This window comes from Rattus norvegicus, chromosome 17 (genome assembly GCF_036323735.1).
Source record: "Rattus norvegicus strain BN/NHsdMcwi chromosome 17, GRCr8, whole genome shotgun sequence".
Lineage (NCBI taxonomy): Eukaryota > Metazoa > Chordata > Mammalia > Rodentia > Muridae > Rattus > Rattus norvegicus.
In genome coordinates, this window is record NC_086035.1 from 84,578,927 (window position 1) to 84,592,037 (window position 13,111).

The 13,111-nt window shown below is 39.0% G+C and overlaps 1 long non-coding RNA gene across 1 annotated transcript; it reads left to right on the forward strand.

Moving 5' to 3' along the window:
• Window positions 1-814: 814 nt before the first annotated feature.
• On the forward strand, window positions 815-12,565 carry LOC134482614 (uncharacterized). The gene is made up of 3 exons (XR_010058998.1): window positions 815-8,480; window positions 9,655-9,787; window positions 10,890-12,565. It is a non-coding gene; the product is annotated as an uncharacterized LOC134482614 (long non-coding RNA).
• The last annotated feature ends 546 nt before the right edge of the window (window positions 12,566-13,111 follow it).

Sequence of the window (13,111 nt, forward strand, 5' to 3'; positions counted from 1 at the left end):
ATACAGATCTTTCACTTGCTTGGTTAAGGTCACACCTAGATACTTTATATTGTTTGGGACTATTGTGAAGGGTGTCGTTTCCTCAACTTCTTTCTCAACCTGTTTATCCTTTGAGTAGAGGAAAGCTATTGATTTGTTTGAGTTAATTTTATACCCCGACACTTTGCTAAAGTTGTTTATCAGGTTAAGAAGTTCTCTGGTGGAACTTTTGGGATCACTTAAATATACTATCCTATCATCTGCAAATAGTGATAATTTGATTTCTTCCTTTTCAATTTGCATCCCTTTGACCTCCATTCATTGTCTGATTACTCTGGCTAGGATTTTGAGTACTGTATTGAATAAGTAGGGAGAGAGTGGGCAGCCTTGTCTAGTACCTGATTTTACTGGGAATGCTTCAATTTTCTCTCCATTTAGTTTGATGTTAGCTTCTGGTTTGCCGTATATTGCTTTTACTATGTTTAGATATGGGCCTTGAATTCCTGATCTTTCCAGGACTTTTATTATGAAGGGGTGTTGAATTTTGTCAAATGCTTTCTCAGCATCTAATGAAATGATCATGTGGTTCTTATCTTTGAGTTTGTTTATATAGTGGATTACGTTGATGGATTTCCATATATTAAACCATCCCTGGGTTTAAGCCTACTTGATCATGATGGATGATCATTTTGATGTGTTCTTGGATTCAGTTTGCAGGAATTTTATTGAGTATTTTTCCTTGAATATTCATAAGGGAAATTGGTCTGAAGTTCTCCTTCTTTGTTGGGTCTTTGTGTGGTTTAGGTATAAGAGTAATTGTGGCTTCATAGAAGGTATTCGGTAGTGCTCCATCTGTTTCAATTTTGTGGAATAGTTTGGACAGTATTGGTATGAGGTCTTCTATGAAGGTCTGATAGAATTCTGCACTGAACCCATCTGGACCTGGGCTCTTTTTGGTTGGGAGACTTTTAATAACTGCTGCTATTTCTTTAGGAGTTATGGGTTTATTTAGGTACTTTATTCCTGATTTAAATTTGGTACCTGGTATCTGTCTAGAAAATTTTCCATTTCCTCCAGATTTTCCAGTTTTGTTGAATATAGGCTTTTGTAGTAGGATCTGTTGATTTTTTTAAAAATTTCTTCAGATTCTGTTGTTATGTCTCCCTTTTCTTTTCTGATTTTGTTAATTTGGATACACTGTCTGTGACCTCTGGTTAATCTGGGTAAGGGTTCATCTATCTTGATTTTCTCAAAGAACCAGCTCGTGGTTTTGTTGATTCTTTGTATAGTCCTTTTTCATTTCTACTTGATTGATTCCAGCCCTGAGTTTGATTGTTTCCTGTTTCTACTCTTCTTGGTTTTATTTATTTCTTTTTGTTCTAGAACTTTTGGGTGTGCCGTCAAGCTGCTGACCTATGCTCTCTCCTTTTTTCTTTTTGCAGGCACTCAGAGCCATGAGTTTTCCTCTTAGCATGGCTTTCATTGTGTCCCATAAGTTTGGGTATGTCATATCTTCATTTTCATTAAATTCTAAGAAGTCTTTAATTTCTTTCTTTATTTCTTCCTTGACCATGTTGTCACTGAGTAGAGTGTTGTTCAACTTCCATTTATATGTGGGCTTTCTGTTGTTATTGTTGTTATGCCTGGGCTGGCATTTGTGTTCTCTTAGTGTCTTTAAGACATCTGTCCAGAATCTTCTGGCTTTCATAGTCTCTGGTGAGAAGTCTGGTATAATTCGTAAAGGTCTGCCTTTATATGTCACTTGACCTTTTTTCCCTTACTGCTTTTAATATTATTTCTTTGTTTTGTGCATTTGGTGTTTTAACTATTATGTGACAGGAGGAATTTCTCTTCTTGTTCAATCTATTTGGAGTTCTGTAGGCTTCTTGTATGTTTATGGGCATATCTTTCTTTATCTTAGGGAAGTTTTGTCTATAATTTTGTTGAATATATTTACTGACCTTTAAGTTGGGAGTCTTCACTTTCTTCTATACCTATTATCCTTAGGTTTGGCCTTCTCATTATGTCCTGGATTTCCTGTATGTTTTGGGCTAGGAGTATTTGGGTTTTACATTATCTTTGACAGTTGTGTCAATGTTTTCTATGGTATCTCCTGCCCCTGAGATTCTTCTATCTCTTGTATTCTGTTGGTGATGCTTGTATCTATGACTCCTTGTCTTTTTTTTTTTTTTTAGGTTTTCTATATCCAAGGTTGTCTCCCATTGTACTTTCTTTATTGTTTCCGTTTCCATGTTTAAATCCTGTACAGTTTTGTTCAATTCCTTTGCCTGTTTGGTTTTGTTTTCCTGTAGTCCTTTCAGGGATTTTTGTGTTTCCTCTTTAAGGGCTTCTACTTGTTTACTTGTGTTTTCCTGCATTTCTTTAAGGGAGTTCTTTATGTCCTTCTTAAAGTCCTGCATCGTTATCATAAAATGTAATTTTAAATCTAAATCTTGCTTCTCCACTGTGTGTGGATATCCAGTGTTTTCTCTGGGGAGACCGGGCTCTGATGATGCCAAGTAGTCTTGGTGTCTGTTGCTTATGTTCCTGCGCTTGCCTCTAGCCATTGGGTTGTCTCTGGTGTTTGCTTGTCTTGCTGTTTCTAAGAGTGACTTGACCCTGCTGTAGGCCTCTGTGTCAGAACTCCTGTAGAACTGTTTTCTTGTTTTCTTTCAGCCTTTCCTGAGAACAGGTGCTCTGATTTCAAGTGTGTTGATGCTCCTGGAGACTGTCTTCCAGCTCTAGGTGCAGGCAGGAATCAAAGGGTCCTGCCCCTGATTGCTCCTAGGTCCTTGCACCCATGGAGCACATTTGGCACTAGATGATTCCCTCTTGGGTCTGGACTGTGGGCAGAGGGTAGTCTCCTCTGGCTTCTCAGAACTGTCCACCCTTCTGAGGGTCTAGTTCCGTCCCCCACAGGATTTGGGTTCAGGGAACAGTTTGGCTGGTTTAGTTCCAACCTGGGCACAGACCTGAACCACAGGTACTGCCGCCTGACTGTATTCCTGTGTCCAGAGGCATTGTGTAGTTTCCCCTTGGACCTGGGGTGTGGGCAGAAGTGTGCAGCAGTGCCAGCCTGTCCTGTGGTCTCAGGATGTCTGTACCTCTGGGTGTTCAGCTCTCTTCCCCATGTGATTTGGGTACAGGGAACTCAGATCCTATGATTTTTTGAATTTCCTCTGATTCTGTTATTATGTCTCCCTTTTCATTTCTGATTTTGTTAATTTAGACACAATCTCTGTGCCTCTTGTTAGCCTGGCCATGGATTTATCTATCTTGCTGATTTTCTCAAAGAACCAGCTTTGGTTCTGTTGATTCTTTGTATAGTCCTTTTTGTTTCTACTTGGTTTATTTCAGCCCTGAGTTTGATTATTTCCTGCCTTCTACTCCTCTTGGGTATATGTGCTTCTTTTTGTTCTAGAGCTTTTAGGTGTGTTGTCAAGCTGTTGATCTATGTCCTTTCCTGTTTCTTTTTGCAGGCTCTCAGAGCTATGAGTTTTCCTCTTAGCACTGCTTTCATTGTGTCCCATAATTTTGGTTATGTTATATCTTCATTTTCATTAAATTATAAGAAGTCTTTAATTTCTTTCTTTATTTTTTCCTTGACCAAGTTATTATTGACTGGAGCATTGTTCAATTTCCATGTATATGTGGGCGTTCTTTTCTCTTGTTATTGAAGACCAGCGTTAGTCCGTGATGATCTGCTAGGATGCATGGGATCTGTCTGTTTCTGTTGTCAAATTTACTTTTAATGGAAAAATATGATTGACTTTGGAAAGGGCCAGGGAACAAATGAAATCATCAGAGGAGGCAGGGCGTTATCCATGATGATATGTGTAAATCATAGGGAGAAAGGGAAGGGCAGAGTGAAGCTGGCTTTGATGTTGTTAGATGAGTTAGTCTTCTCCAGGGATAAGCCTCCTAGTTGGTTATCTAATTATAAATAGTCATATTTGAAATCATATGCACGGGAGCAAAGTTAAACAGATTAAGCAGAATGTGTATGTATGTATGTATGTATGTATGTATGTATGTATGTGTGTGTATGTATATATATACATAATAATGATTTAGAAAAAAGTTCATGAATTTCAGAGTGAGTAAGGGTACAGGAAGGGGGAGAATAGAGAAAACAACTCTTGTTAGCTGTGTTATCTTACACAGCTGTGCTAAATGAGGGCAACAGGCGGGGGCTTCACTCAGAGTTCTCACACTCAGTAACTGAGGTAAGTTTCAGAACTGAGACTTGACTGCAGTTCGAGGAGAGATGAATACAAAGTCTATTGAAGAGAAGTGGCTTCTCTCCCAGAGCCAAGGCCCACGTGGCTCTTGACTCTAAACAACTTTAGAGAAAGCAACTAATCTTTATTCCCCATAAGCCATAGTAGAGAACAAGTAAAGGAATCTAGTCAGTTGAACAGAAGTGGAGAGAATCTAAAAATATGTGAGTAATATAATTCAGATCTTAAAGCTGCTGGGAAATAAAGGGGATTCACACCCACACTTGGAATTCTGGTCAGCATCACGGTTGCACAATTGTTTCATGATTAACGTTGTGTTTGCATGTAAAATTAGTTTAACTCTAGATTCTTTATTTATAATATCTCATTTTAAAAAATAAATTTTAATCTGAGTTGAAAAATTCAAGGTGGTCTTGCTATAAAGTCAGTTTATCAGTATATTTTAACAAGAATGAGAAAGACATCGATATAGACAGAAACAAACAGAGAGAAGGAAACATTCACTTATAGATAGTATATTTTAGGGATCACTGGTGTTATGAAAGTTTTGGTCCCTAAAAAATGAGCCAGGGCTTTATCAGAAGAGGAAAGAAATTACCAGGAAGTCACTTTGAGATGGAAAACGGTCCAGCTGGAATTGGAAGACTAAACAAAATTTCCCAGAAAGCTAGCAATAAAATAACAGCTGACTTAATTCAAGACAGATCCATTCTGTTGCTGCAGTTATGTTAATAAGGACCAGAATGAATTCTGTGATAAAGATATCGAATTCTAAAATCAATCTGCCATCTATAGATACACCTGTTAATACTTCTGGAAGAAATGCCTTGGTGAAACCTGAAGAACAAGGAGTCAGGGAAAGTGCCTGAAAGTACCATATCAGTAGGAAGGACCATGAGCCACCTTATTCAAGAACTCAATGTTGGGATCACAACAATAGAATGTGGCTGGGGAACAAATCCCATTCCTCTTTAGGGGGATCAGCATAGATTTTACCTATTTTACCCTTGTTCTTGATTTCTTTCTTCCTCTCTGCAGCCAAGATCATCAGGGGGTTCTCCCCCTGTCAAGTCTTATTTTCTTCAATTTGACTGGAATCAACAGTCCTTTCTGTCTTTTGAAAAAAAGAAAGACAAACTCTTCTCCACACAATATATTTCCTGCCCTATGCTCCAAAGCTATCACATATGTAGGCTGATTTAATTCCTCAGTCTTTTCCAAATTCCAGGGTATTTCAGGAGCTATATTGTGTATCTCATTGATATTCAAAAAAGTCAATAAAACATTCTTCTGTCTATCTCTGGGAGATGTCATATTCTCCTTTCATTCTATGAGCATTTCTTTCAAAGGTTTTTTAGATCTCTCCTAATTGCTTGACCTGTAGGATTGTACGTTGTATTTATAACAGGCATTACACCATAATGTCTTTAAAAAATGTTAGATTCTAATATATATTGAAACATCACCATTTTCAATCTGCAAAGGCATTTCCAAGATAGCTATTATCTTTAATAAATGTGAAGTCTCAGAATCATATTTTTTTAAATACAAGGCAAAAGCCCATAGGAATTCTGAACATGTATCAAAAGAATGCTATATCAACATATACCTTAATTCTCTGAACTCTATAAAATGAAACATATAATCTATTAATGACATTGTTCTGAGGAAGTATCAAACAGTCTGTACTCCTATTCAATATATCTAATCTCTGTGAGATGCCATGAAAATTGTTCAAGCCTTTGTGGGTCTTTCTCATCTATAACCATTCCTTTTGTTGTTATTGCAGATTCCAGATCGGATTGTTCTGAAAGTTCTTTATCCTGATTTACAGAATCCTCTAATCTCTGTTCTATGGGCTCCAATTCTGCATTCTATTCTCTCCTTATTTAAGTCTGTTTACTCTTATCTTTCTTAAAATGAATATATACAACTATAATTATTATTGAACATATAATTATTTGCTTACTGATAATTGAAACAAAATTATACATGGTTCAAGTACTCTCTGTCATTGTATTTTCTCCATCTTTTAACATCAAATATATTTTTCTTTTTAATTTCTAGTTCTCTCCTTAAGGACTTTCCAAGTATCCTACCATGTCTGTTGACTTTTCAGCTTTTCCTGTTGTTCCCTGTATCTGTAATTGGTGTCTTCTAACTCTCCCTGACCCTGCTGTGCTTCTGTCATTCAACTAGTACATTTCTATGGCGCCTACCCCCTCCACTTGGTCTAGCTGGCAGCTCTTGTGGGTTCTAGGCTGGAGACACTGTTTTCCATGAGAGTCAAACCTCCTGCCCACGCTGGGAAGATGACTCTAGGCCAGAGCATGTAGTCACCTGTTCTGGATCCGGTCCATATCTCACAGAGGAACAAACACACAAGCTTCATTGCTCCATAGGAGCTCTTAAGCAGCCACATCATGGGCTGATCTCAGCTACTCTGCTGTCCTCCAGGTTTTCTTTTAAAAAAGTCTCCCACCAGGTTAGGAGATTTCATCCCAATCTGGGAAGTGATTGTTTGCTACCTTTCCACCCAGGATTTTTCAGGCTCTGAGTCTGGATTCTGTACCCCATGTTTACTGATTACATTTGTAACAGCAGACTTTTCATCTACACTCAAGTTCTCAAAAAGAATGGCTCGGGGCTGGGGATTTAGCTCAGTGGTAGAGCGCTTACTTAGGAAGGGCAAGGCCCTGGGTTCGGTCCCCAGCTCCGAAAAAAAGAACAACAACAACAAAAAATAATAATGGCTCTGAGACTTCTTACATATAAATAAATGCATAGGCTATAAATTTAGGCATGTTTTCCCACTAGCTAATAATTGAATTAACCTGTTTATTCTGAGTGCTGCATGGTTGGTTACATCTCCTTCGTTCTATGTATCTGTCTCCTCACAGTTTGGGGCTGATCTTTGTGCCGGACTCTTTTGTAGAATCCTCTCTGTCTCTTCCAAATGTCCCACCTTCTAATCCTGCTTCAGCTCAGTAGTCATAGGCTTTCTATTGACAGGTGATGCTTTGATATATTGCAAAAGAGAATCCTTCTCTACATTACTCCCTTGAAATGTTACATGTTTGCAGAGGACTAGACAGCCAAAGAGACAAAATAAACAGCACAGGTAACCCTACCTCAGACTGCTGCAATGCTGTTTCCTCAAAAATCTGCATCCAGGACTATTGTAAAATTGATGGCTATATCATTCGGCATCTTAGACTGTTCCAGTCAGGACTTCATTAGAGCCAGCCCTTTCTAACCATGCAGAGACTGGACAGCAAATGTTATAGGTAGCTTTTATAGACTTACCAATGGCCCATTTTTAGGAGGCTCAAAAAAGTAAAATGATACCCCAAATCATCAGGAAGCAATGATAAGAGAAAGACATACCTATTTCCAAGAGGTGGGGTGGATAGTTTTCCGCTATTCGCTGGATGTTGGCTGTTTGCCATTGTCATCATTTAAGAGGGTGGTCACACGTCTGGGACAAGAAAGAAACAGAATGAGGGAGATTAAATTCAGAAATTTCTTTTTCTCTTTCCTCTATCTTTCTTTCATTCCTAGTGTTAGGAGGCAAAAGAGGGAGAAGCAATGAAAATAAAAAAGAGAGGATATTGGATTAATAGAATAAAGGGCAGATTGTGAATCTTAGACTATAGAGTTATATTGGCCAAAAAAAAATCTTACCTTGGTAAAGATCTTTACATATTGAAACAAAATTTGGATATATTTGGCTACAGCACGCTATGTATCAACTCTTTTTAAGGCGTTGTGACTACATAATTCTTAAAAATACAATGTTAAGTTCTATGCTATTATAAACTTTTTAGAATACTTAATTACTAGTTAATAGTTAATCAGTAAGACTTATGGTCATGTTATATATTCTAATCGAGTTGGTTTCAGTAAAATGATTTTAAAGTTGAACAGATAGTAAATAGCTAGAAACAAACAACTCAGATACACTATGGGTGGATATATGGTCTTCAAAAACTCAGGGATCGACAGAATATGGCATTTAAAGATGTTTTATCATTATAAGATTTTTTTTTGATGGTGAGACAGGTCTGCTCCTGGCTACACCCTCATTCTACTTCAAGGGAAAAGATGAGCATTAAAGAACATTCATATGGCATTTGCTTCATATATGGCAAGCTAAGTACTGAGAAAGAAACTGTCCTGGCTTCAACTGATGACAGGATACTGTCCAAAGTGGACTAACACGACACAGGGAAGTTGATTGCCAAGCTTTGCCAAGACAAGGTAAGCAGTCCTTCATAATTCTCACTTCAAAGAAAAGATATACTTTCAGATATTCATTCTAGACCAGAAGACCCAGAAGATACATGCTCTTATGCACAAAGAAATCTTGGGTGACTGTCCAGGCAGCCAGCTTCTCTCTCATTTTTGTAGTTTTGGAAGCTGCTTGCCTGCACTTCCTGCATTCCCAGATAATATTTATTCTTCCTCCGATTTCTGATGGGGTTGAACACTAGATAATTTTAGTCTCACAAAAGAGCTTAAGTTGTTTAAGATGTAAGAAAATATTTTTAAGTCTAAGAAGATATTTAAAGTTAGTAATGCAAGTTGTAATAGAGGTTGATTTAGGTACAGAACTCTAAATTCAGTAAGATAAAATAGATAGTAGAATACTTTCTCCAAGGTTGTCAAATACATATGACTCAATTTTATGAATGTAAATCTTACCTGATAGTTTTCATAATTGTTATTCTTTATGTAGTCTATTACTGTAACAGAAAGTGCTTTTCATTGGAGTAAAATGGTGTAATGTAGAAATAATCTCTTGCGCAGTGTGTAGAAGCATTCACCTTTTTATAAAAAGTTGATTGGCCAATGAAATTAGACAGTATTTGAAGGTGAGACATCTGGAAGAGACAAAGAGAGAGAGGAAGAGAGAGAGAGAGAGAGAGAGAGAGAGAGAGAGAGAGAGAGAGAGAGAGAGGAATTCTGGGATTGAGTCGGGTATGGGAAGATTCAACCCAAACTCTAAAGGATAGAGTCACATATACTTGAGAAGAGGTAGTCAACCAGCTGTGCAAGACATAGCATGGAATAAATGGGTAACCAGGTTATGAACTCATCAGAGAACAAGCCAAAGTTTATGGCCTCAGCACACATTCATGAAATATTAAGTCTCAGGGTCATTATTTCAGAGAACTTATGTGAGGGTGTGAAAAGCCTAGAGTTACATTCCTCCTTCTGTCCAACACAGTAAACAATTGTTGTTTAACTTCTAGGTCTTTGGGGGATGTTCCGGAGAATGCTATGAAAATACTATGTAGTAAAAGATGGCCAACGACATTCAGAAAATTTTATTATTTCTTAATCAAATGGTCAATATATTCTTGAAATGGTTTAACATTTATATTACATCTACTTCTGTCTAATATATCAACTCTTCCTGATTTTCATCTAGATGCCCCAGTATTAAGCAACCTTCAAATTCCACAGTAGACATGCTTAAAATCTCATTTTTTTGAACCGGGAAGCTAACGCGAGTCTCTGATTTTCCAAACTTAACTGTAGTGAAAACTAATTCAAAGATCCCAGTAAGTGCTGAACTCTTTTTTTTCTTTCTTATTATTGAAAGTAATGTTTGTTTCAATATAGTCTGGCCACAATTTCCTTTCCCTCACTCAACTCCTCATAGATACTCTCCACCTCCACCCCTCCCTATTCAACTCCGCAGCTCCTTTCTTTCTCTTAAGAAAGCAAACAGGCAAATAAAAAAGACAAACAAGAATAGAGCAAAACAAGCAAGCTACCAAACAGGATCTTTAAAAGAAAGATCGTGAAAAACTAACAGAGGCATGTACACGCAGGCACTTTCTTATATACTACGAATCCAGATTTGTGTGTGTGTGTGTGTGTGTGTGTGTGTGTGTGTGTGTGTGTGTGTGTGTCTGTGTCTGTGTACTTGATATTTTTTTATATGACAAGTCTCAAGCCCTTGGAAGCAAAAGGACATTGAGGTTTCCTACCCTTTCATTGTATACATTATTCCTCTGAGATGGTCTCTCACTGCCTTTGGGGTTAGGTACTCCTGCCTCTGTCTCCCCTAGTCCTGGCATTACAGATACCCATGTACAGGTTGTTGTTGTTCTTCTTCTTATTATTATACCTGTATCTCCTCCTTCTCTTCTTCTTCTCCCTTTTCTTCTTTTAATAAATAGTTTAATTTAATGTGCTTGAATGTTTTCCCCTTTGTATACTGTGTACATACCTAGAACCCACAGAAGTCAGAGGATGGTATCAGATTTCCTAGGTCTAGAGTTATAAAGAGCTGGTGTGTGTGTGTGTGTGTGTGTGTGTGTGTGTGTGTGTGTGCTGGGAGTCAAAGCCAAGTCAGTATAGAGGAGCAGCTGGTGCTCTTAACTGCTGAGTCATCTCTCCGGGTTTCTCAGTGATGTTTCCATGGGTGTTGGAGACTAATTCTTATGCTGCAAATATTCTATGTCTTGAGTCAAATGCCCAGTCCTGAGATTCTGCATTGTTAACAGGGTCTATGATCTGCTGGTGGGAGCCTAAGACCCATGCTTTCAGAAGTAGAGATATGCTGCATTAATAACCCGCTTGTCACTGTGGACACTGTGACAGCGCCATTGAAATTTTACATTTTTCTTTTCTGAATATTGCTGTATTTCCACTCAGGAATTGCTTCTTCTCTACTTGCATCATTCATCAAGCAGCCCGACCTTGCGGATCAGAAATCAAAGCCCAATAGGGAAGGGTTGCACATCAGCCACAAAGAGACACCTAAGGGGTGAGCAACACCTTCCAGCATGGAAAGATTACTTTTTGTTTCAGTAAACTTTACATATAAAGAGATAAAGTTGTGACCTCACCGCCTGATCAGGTGGGCACTCCTGAGGCTGCAGAGCAGAGGAGACCACCAACACTGCCCACCCCTGCCCACATCCCTGGCCCAAGAGGCAACTGTATAAGGCCTCTGGGTTCCCGTAGGGGAGGGCCCAGGAGCGGCAGGATCCCTGCGCCTGAGACAACGTCGGAACCTGAAGGAAACAGACCGGATAAACAGTTCTCTGCACCCAAATCCCGTGGGAGGGAGAGCTAAACCTTCAGAGAGGCGGACACGCCTGGGTTAGAAGTGCACATCCAGACGCGAGAGGAAAACACCAAACGCCATCTGGAACCCTGGTGCACGGAGGCTCCCAGAAAGAGCGGCGCAGATCTTCCCGGTTGCTGCCGCCGTGGAGAGGACTTAGGCAGTACCCCACGAGCAAACTTGAGCCTTGGAACCGCAGGTAGGACCAACTTTTCCCCTGCAAGAAACATGCCTGGTGAACTCAAGACACAGGCCCACAGGAACAGCTGAAGACCTGTAGAGAGGAAAAACTACACGCCCGAAAGCAGAACACTCTGTCCCCATAACTGGCTGAAAGAAAACAGGAAAACAGGTCTACAGCACTCCTGACACACAGGCTTATAGGACAGTCTAGCCACGGTCAGAAATAGCAGAACAAAGGAACACTAGAGATAATCTGATGGCGAGAGGCAAGCGCAGGAACCCAAGCAACAGAAACCAAGACTACATGGCATCATCGGAGCCCAATTCTGCCACCAAAGCAAACACGGAATATCCAAACACACCAGAAAAGCAAGATCTAGTTTCAAAATCATATTTGATAATGATGCTGGAGGACTTCAAGAAAGACGTGAAGAACTCCCTTAGAGAACAAGTAGAAGCCTACAGAGAGGAATCGCAAAAATCCCTGAAAGAATTCCAGGAAAAACAATCAAACAGTTGAAGGAATTAAAAATGGAAATAGAAGCAATCAAGAAAGAACACATGGAAACAACCCTGGACATAGAAAATCAAAAGAAAAGACAAGGAGCTGTAGATACAAGCTTCACCAACAGAATACAAGAGATGGAAGAGAGAATCTCGGGAGCAGAAGATTCCATAGAAATCATTGACTCAACTGTCAAAGATAATGTAAAGCGGAAAAAGCTACTGGTCCAAAACATACAGGAAATCCAGGACTCAATGAGAACATCAAACCTAAGGATAATAGGTATAGAAGAGAGTGAAGACTCCCAGCTCAAAGGACCAGTAAATATCTTCAACAAAATCATAGAAGAAAACTTCCCTAACCTAAAAAAAGAGATACCCATAGGCATACAAGAAGCCTACAGAACTCCAAATAGATTGGACCAGAAAAGAAACACCTCCCATCACATAATTGTCAAAACACCAAACGCACAAAATAAAGAAAGAATATTAAAAGCAGTAAGGGAAAAAGGTCAAGTAACATATAAAGGCAGACCTATCAGAATCACACCAGACTTTTCACCAGAAAATATGAAGGCCAGAAGATCCTGGACAGATGTCATACAGACCCTAAGAGAACACAAATGCCAGCCCAGGTTACTGTATCCTGCAAAACTCTCAATTAACATAGATGGAGAAACCAAGATATTCCATGACAAAACCAAATTTGCACAATATCTTTCTACAAATCCAGCACTACAAAGGATAATAAAGGGTAAAGCCCAACATAAGGAGGCAAGCTATACCCTAGAAGAAGCAAGAAACTAATTGTCTTGGCAACAAAACAAAGAGAATGAAAGCACACAAACATAACCTCACATCCAAATATGAATATAACAGGAAGCAATAATCACTATTCCTTAATATCTCTCAACATCAATGGCCTCAACTCCCCAATAAAAAGACATAGATTAACAAACTGGATACGCAATGAGGACCCTGCATTCTGCTGCCTACAGGAAACACACCTCAGAGCCAAAGACAGACACTACCTCAGAGTGAAAGGCTGGAAAACAACTTTCCAAGCAAATGGTCAGAAGAAGCAAGCTGGAGTAGCCATTCTAATATCAAATAAAATCAA